Below are 7,988 nucleotides of genomic sequence, written 5' to 3'. Positions count from 1 at the left end.
GGGAGGAAGGGAGGGAGGGAGGGAGGGAGGGAGGGAGGGAGGAAGGAAGGAAGGAAGGAAGGAAGGAAGGGAGGAAGGAAGGAAGGGAGGGAGGAAGCCACAATGTTCACCCAATCCTGCACGTTCCAGAATTCTTCAGAGTACAGTTGACCCTTGAACAACACAGGTTTGAAATGCATGGGCCCACTTATATATGGATTTTTAAAGGTAGTAAATACTGCAGTATAACACGATCCACAGTTGGTTCAAACCACAGATCCAGAATTGCTGATACAGAGGAAGTGGACACATATAGGGAGCACCCACTTTAAGTCATACATAGACTTTTTCTTATTTTTTTTGAAAAGTCCATTCGTAAAACTTTTATTCCACTTACATGAACTTAATACACATGTTCTTAACAATTATGCTTGGATTGTTCGTGAAAATCTCATAAGACATTAAACAAAGCTAGCCATCATCTCAAGTGATTTCCCTGTTAACTATTTGTGCAGCACATGCATGTTAGGCAAGTATCAAAAACAAAACAAAAAACAAAACAAAAAGCTAAAAAATGTTAAATACATGGGTTTTTTTGTTTTACTGCTGCACTTGATATACATGAAGTAATGAATATCAAGCAATTCATTTTTACTGCATCCTTACTTGTATATTTGTTCTTAGGTTGCCTAAAACATTTAAATACAAATAAAATGAGTGTAGCAAAAATAATGAAAGCAAAGAGCAGGTAACTTTACAAATAATGGAATGTGAACCGTTTCTGCCCTTATCCAGAGTAAACTGGGTCACAACTAAAGGAACACTTCTGTAACTGTAGTCAGTGGTGTGCACATTGAGACTGAGTATTCCACAGATAACACATGGTTTAACATGTAAAATCCATGGGATATCTATTTCTACTATAGCCTTGTAAGTGCTCCAAACCTTAAAGTATCCACAGCTACACCTGTGACTGGAACCAATTATCCCTTTTATTCCCCACCAGGACAAACCAATACGTAGGCAGTTTTCTTTGCTTAGACATGGAAGCAGTTTTAACACTGGCCCTTCTGAAGCCACAATGTACTTAAAGTACTATGCCAAACATTTATAACTTGTATAAAAATTCCACATCCCCACACTGGCCACCTCAAGATGAAAACAGATAACTCCCTAAATGTTAACTGGCTCTACTCCCCTAATATTAAACATAAAAACCACATGGGAAATATAGAAATTCAAACAGAAGTAACATAAACCTGTCATAAATCATAAACAAAAACTATTTGTGGGACAGCATGGATGACAAATGGTCTACTGTGTCAATTTTAGAACGAGTCAGACAAAAGTTGGAAGGCCGGTTAATTTTCCTCTCCTTCTCCTGCTTCAGCTTTGTCTCCTTGGGTATCCAATGTCCACAATGTCAAGGTGTCTCTCAGTAACTGCATTATTAGTGTGCTGTCTTTGTATGACTCTTCACTTAATGTATCAAGTTCAGCAAAGGCTTAATCAAATGCTGTCTTTGCAAGAGAGCAGGCTTTCTCAGGGGAGTTCAGAATCTCATAATAGAACACAGAGAAGTTAAGGGCCAGACCCAATCTGATAGGATGTGTTGGTTGCATTTCCTTTTTGCTGATTTCAAAAGCATCTTGGTATGCTTGCTGTGATTGATCCACAATCCCTTTCTTGTCATCACCAGCAACAACCTCAGCCAAATAACGGTAGCAGCCTCCTTTCATTTTCAAATAGAACACTTTGCTCTCTGCTTGTGAAGCACTGGGGATCAAGAACTTTTCCAAATGAGACAGTACATCATTGCAGATACCTCTTAGCTCGGTCTCAATTTTCTCTGTCTTCTCCAGCCATCTGCTGTTTTTTCTCAGCACCTTCCGTCTTTTTCTCAGTACTTGAGACGACCCTCCAAGATGACCTACAGGCTCCTACAACATTTTTATAAGCAACTGAGAGAAGATTCCTCTCCTCATTGGATAATTCAGCCCCTTGCTCAGTTACAGACTTCATGCGGGCTGCCATGTCATCATCTCGCTCAGCCTGCTCAGCCACTTTGGCCTCCTGCACCACTCATTTTTATCCATAAGTGGGTGTTCTGGCGGGTGCTTTTGGGCCGCCTCAGCTCGCAGCCCGGTGCCCAGGCCCAGCCTGTCCGCCGCACTGCCATCCGGGTCGGGCAGAGCTGGGTGCCGCTGCCGCAGCACAGGGCACAGAGGCTGCACTGAGGAGCGGGCAGGAGAGGCAGCCATACATAGGCTTTTGATTCCACCAGGAGGGTCCCCCAATTCCACCAGCCCCCTCCCGCCATTGTTGAAGGGTCAACTGTAGCATTTAACGAACCCCGGAAATTTCAAACTACTAAAATTTTTCTGTTAGTGCTACCCAGATGCATGACTGTTGCATTTTAAGCTAGACTGAGGAGAATACTTGAAGAATCCTAAATTCTAGCTCCCCTAATAATGTCCTTTGTCTATCATCCAAATTTGCATCTATGTCAGAATAGCCATTGCTATTCAGCAGCCTATGTAAAATGAGTCCCGGTGCTTAGTCCAGTTCCAGATAACTGATGTGCAGGTCATGTATCACCTGTACTGGGGACAGCTCTGGACTCAGAGTGTCCCCCTGAGGCTTAGTAGGTGACAAGATAGGCCAGAACAAGGAGACCCAGAACCCCACAAATAGAGCCCAAGAGGAAAGCTGGTGATGGAGAAGGGTCCCAAGAGGGACGACTGGTCTGGGCGATTCAATATCTTGTTACAACAGAGTAACTGAAAGTACTGTTGGACTAGAGGAATGACTGTGTGTGTGTCTGCAGGGGTGGGGGGAATAGCAGGGCATTAGAGTCTGACAGAAGGGGACTTTTAAAAGCTGATACTTTCCCAGCCCACAGAAGAAGGTCTGGGGTCCCAGGCAGCACACCAAGGCAGGGAGGGGACCATCTGAGGCCTGGTCATGGGAATGGCAAAAAGCTAGTCACCAGTCATAGTGAAGTGAGCCACATCAGATCCTTTCAAGATTTAGTGATGGTAGGGACTTCCCTGGTGGTCCAGTGGTTAAGACTCTGCTTCCACTGCAGGAGGCACAGGTTCGATCCCTGTTCAGGGAAATAAGACCCCTCATGCCTCAGCGCAGCCAAAAAAAAAAAAAAGAAAACATTAGTGACGGTACGGATAAACACATAAAACTATATATGGGAGAAAACCTCTAGTTTAGAAATTATAAGATTAGGTATCTAGTCTCATGTTTTCCCCTTACAAATTACGTGACCTTCAACAAATCACTTTCCCCTTACAAATTACGTGACCTTCAACAAATCACTTGACCTCTCTCAGCCTAGTTTAGCAGCTTTAAATGGAGACAATAACCATCACACCTTATTACACAGGGTTGTAAGGATCTGATGAAAGGACAGATGTGAAAGCAGTTTATAAACCACGGTGCTCTAGACCTGTGACACGTCTTCTTTCCTCCTTTGCTGCATATCCAAGGGATGCTCTGGACTTGCAAGAGGAAGAGTGGCTGACAATGTTAGGACTTTCACCATGGTAGGAAGTGGGGAAGAACCTGGGCTGGGAAAGTATCAGAATCTGTGCAGCTCTTAAAAGCCTCCTCCTGGGGCTTCCCTGGTGGCACAGTGGTTGAGAGTGCACCTGCCGATGCAGGGGACACGGGTTCGTGCCCCGGTCCGGGAGGATCCCACATGCCGCAGAGCAGCTGGGCCCGTGAGCCATGGTCGCTGAGCCCGTGCATCCGGAGCCTGTGCTCTGCAACGGGAGAGGCCACAACAGTGAGAGGACCGCGTACCGCAAAAAAAAAAAAAAAAAAAAGCCTCCTCCTGCCAGACTCCAATGTCCTGCTGCACCCCACCCCACCCCCACAAACACACACTGAGATTCATTCCTCTAGCCCAACAGTATTTTCAATTATTCTGTTGTCAAATATTTGACTACTCTATTGTAGTTGAAACTGGAGGCGTGGAGACCCCAAGGCCCAAAGATGTGCTTTCCTTGGCCTGCTGTTTGGCCTATAAAGGGTACATCTGCTCCCTCACCCACAAAAATTAGATATATGCTCTATATATATTTATATATTTAAATATATTATATATATATATAAATCACGAAATTCCCATAAAAAATTTAGTTTTCTAGCTTCTCTTGAAAAACCAAAAGATCTAGCAACACTGGGCCCAAATTCCCACAAGGCAACACAAACTTTAGGGAGCATAAGAATCACAGCAAGAGATCATTAAAACATAGGCTGCAAGACCCCATCCTCAGAGTTTCTGATTCCTTAGGTCTGGGATAGGACCAAAAAAACAGCATTTCTAACAAGTTTCAGGTGATTTTGATGCTCCTGGTCAAGAGACCATACTTTGAGAACCACTGTGCTAGATCCTTGCATGGGCTGTTCCTGTTCAATAGGAATGCACACTCCAGTTTAACATAGCCCACACCACATCCTATGGTCAGTGACACAAGTATCTGTTGTCAACTATCACGCTTACTCTCTTGTTTCTCTTACACATGCAAAGTCACTTAAATAACCTAATATGCCTGACCTCTTAAGCATTCGAGTTACTAGCAACCTCTGCTACTTGAGGGCAAGAAACTTGCCTTATACACCTCCTTCTCCCTCTCCAACCCCTGTCTCTCTGCCTCTCTCAAACATACACACTCACCATCCTACACAGTGTCTTACACATAGCGCTCAACTATGTTAGTTGATTTGAGTACCTGCATAGTCTGAATCCTTCAAGGCCTGAGCTTGAAGGACAGCAAGACTTTTAAGCTAGGAACTGGTTTAGGCCTCCTTCCCTTTGTCTATTGGATCCTGAAGAGCAGGTCAATGGTGCCTCAAATGTGGAGGTGGGAGACAAAGAACAAAGATCATTACACAGGATGAAGCATAAGCTCTCCTGAGACCCACTTCTCCTTTTTAGCTTCTCAGAATCAGTACTCAGCCCCAAATCCTCTAAAATTAGTTATCATTCATTCAGGAATACTATCAGTTGAGCAATTCAACCAACTGCCTTCGCTAAGTGGTTTCATGATCATCAGCTTGAGAGCAGGGGAAGAGGCCCGGGTGACAAATCTAGATTCCCTCTTTCTTTTCTATGAGCCCATTAATGACGACTTGGAACAAATTCTGGTACACATTTTGAAATCCACCAAAATGCAGGCCAAACTCCTCCCTAGTGTCTACCCCCAACCCACACATGCTCTGTCTTGTAGCCTTGGCCCTAAGCCATGGTTTGTATAAAATGGCCTCAAATTTAATTTCCACTTAGAGTTTAAATGTTTCTCTCTTCAATAATGAAATATGGGCAGTTCATTCCAGAGAGCTGTAAAGAGTGTCAGTCTTTAAGGCCAAGAAATTTTATCCTTCTTTTACAAGCTGACAGCAAATGAAAAGAGTTTGTTTCGCCAAAAGGGATACCAAGGTAATTTGTGAAGACCTGACCTCATTAAAATATTCTTGAAATGTGACCAAAAAGGAAGAAACATCTAAGTAAACTGTTGGAGGCCTATCCTATGTCAAAAAGTGGCCTCAAAGCAGTATTATTATCACTTCCATTTTATGAAAAAGGGCCCTGAGACTTATAACAACCTCCCCAGGATTATACAGCTGTAATCAAAGACAGAATCGAACTCACTCTCAGGCCCACAACTTCCCCATTACCAATTTATCTTCACCATCCATACGTCTTATACCAAGGGCATATCTTCCCTCTAAACTGCCTCTAACAAGCTTAAGAACTCAGAGGCTAAAGATGGCCCCAAACTCTATACATAAAATAGAAGACCCCATGGTAATTGCTTCTTAAAACTAGAAGAGAGAAACAAAATGAGCACACAGTGAATCAGAGCAAAGATATGCAAACGCATTTTTATAAGTGACAAATGATTCCCGGGCCGGAAAGGCTTTGCTTGAATGTAATAACAAATCTCAAGAAAACAGATCCCTCAGAAGGAGATTGCGAGGTAGCAGCAAAGGTATAAGAGTCTGAGAAAAGTCATCAAAGCCCATCAAGCAGCCTCCAAGGACAGTCCTGGCTGGCTGGTCCAATCCTAAATAAATGGAGATGCCCCAAACCTGTCCATTTCAAGAAGCCCAAAAGCCATGATGGGAAAGATCAATAGATTTGAGCACTTACAAATTAAATTAAAGGATGCCTTAAAAAAGTCAAAAGGTTAATGAACACAGAAGAGGAGGAGATATTTGAACACATGCCAAAAAAAGGGTTAATATTACTACTACTATAAACATGCTCCCTCCTGCCAAAAAATGATCAAGGACAAACAATCCAACAGAAAAAATGAAGAGGAGAGGAAATGAATAGACAAATCATGGAACAGGAAATGCAAATATCTCAAAAACACACAGAAAAATTCTCAACTGCACCTGTAGTCGGGAAACATGCAAATCAAAACAAAGTTGCACTGTTTCTACTGACCAAAGTGCCAAAAAAAAAAAACCCAAACCTAAAAATATCAGTATTAGAACTAGTGAGGGTATAGGGAAACAGATACTGTCCCATGATTCTTGGGGATATGAAAATGCTACACAATCCTTGGAACATTATTTGGTCATGTACTGATTTAAAAATAAGTATGACCTCTGACCTCAAATCCGGCTTTGGAGAATTACATATTGAGGCATTTTAAGTGGCAAAAAACAACTTCAACATTCATCAACAGAGGAATAATTGAATAAATTCTGGACCTCCATATAAATATTGTAGTTATTGAAAAGAACAAAAATAGCATTATTTGGAAGATAGCAAAAGGCAATGGACTTGAGAGCCACATTGCCCTAGTTCAAATTGCTGCTCCCATTAACTGGGCAACCTTGGGCAAATCAGTCACATCTCAGTTGCTTGTCTATCCACTGAGGATCACAGTACCTACCTTGTATGGTAGTCGTGGGGTAAATGAGATAAAGCATAGGGCCTGGCATCCAGCAAATACTGGATATTCTGTTGGGGAAGCAGGGAAGAACTGTACAAATTGTATAGCATAGATATATTTTAGTTAAAAGTGTATATATGTTTTAAAGCACACTATGTATGTGTGTGTGGTGGTGAGAGGAAAGGAGAAGGTTTTAGCTCTTCCTCTGCATGTCTCTGTGTTGCAAGGAACATGTACTGCCTTTATAGGTCGGAAGACTAATCCTGTAACACCTTTTGAAAGTGGCCTGCTGAGAGTGCTAGCAGGAGTGGAGGCTACGGAAGCATAATTAAAGATCGGGAAGTGAGTCTGGAAGCTGGGAAGTTTGGTGGGTCTGGAGCACAGAGTGCGCTGTGGAGGCAGCAGGTATAGCAGGTATAAGGCTGGGGGTAGTAAAGGAAGGATTGCGTGTTCTCGGAGAGGAGCGTGGACTTTCTCCAGATATTCATGGCAAGTTCTTTGGAAGAAAGGAATGTGAAGTATTGGCTGTACTAGGGCAGTCTGAAAGATGTACTCTGCCCCTTCACCAAAACAAAAACTTTCAGTAGCTCCCTTTCATAGGGATAAAGTCCAGACCTACTTAGGTCTGTGAGTCTGATAGCCAGGCTTCTCATTCCACCTTTCCCCAACCTTACTGAACTACTTGTAGTTCTTAGAAGGTTCTGCTCTCTCCAGCTGACCTTTGCTCAGGCTGCAGCTTCTGCCAGCAGTGCCCCCCATACCTTTCCTTGTTCTGCCTGGCTAACTCTTCAGAGTTCAGCTCAAATAATCCTATCTCCTGGGAAGCTCACCTTGATCCCCCAAGGCTCAGTTTCCCTTCTAGGTCCTCCTACATCACCCTGGCATGAACCTAAAAAGAGAACTTTTGACATTGATCTGTAATTGTCAAGTTTATTGTCTGCCTCTCCAACTAAACTGCTGGTGCTTAATAGTATTACTTGTTGATTCTTCAGTACCTAGCACAGAACACAAAAGGAAGTCAGAAATCTATAAATATTTGTTAAATAAACAAATGTCTTGAAACATACAAGCCATCTTACTCTTTCC

General features: G+C 42.9%; 1 non-coding gene and 1 pseudogene across 1 annotated transcript; one reads left to right on the top strand and one right to left on the bottom strand.

Annotated features, from left to right (window-relative positions):
- Positions 1-1,340: 1,340 nt before the first annotated feature.
- Positions 1,341-2,099, bottom strand: LOC103071148 (14-3-3 protein zeta/delta pseudogene; annotated as a pseudogene).
- A 927-nt stretch (positions 2,100-3,026) lies between these two features.
- TRNAW-CCA (transfer RNA tryptophan (anticodon CCA)) lies at positions 3,027-3,097 on the top strand. The gene has a single exon. It is a non-coding gene; the product is annotated as a tRNA-Trp (tRNA).
- Positions 3,098-7,988: the final 4,891 nt, after the last annotated feature.

This window comes from Lipotes vexillifer, unplaced genomic scaffold, assembly GCF_000442215.2.
Source record: "Lipotes vexillifer unplaced genomic scaffold, Lipotes_vexillifer_v1.1 scaffold159, whole genome shotgun sequence".
NCBI classification, from domain to species: domain Eukaryota; kingdom Metazoa; phylum Chordata; class Mammalia; order Artiodactyla; family Lipotidae; genus Lipotes; species Lipotes vexillifer.
This window is presented reverse-complemented; position numbering and strand designations above follow the sequence as displayed.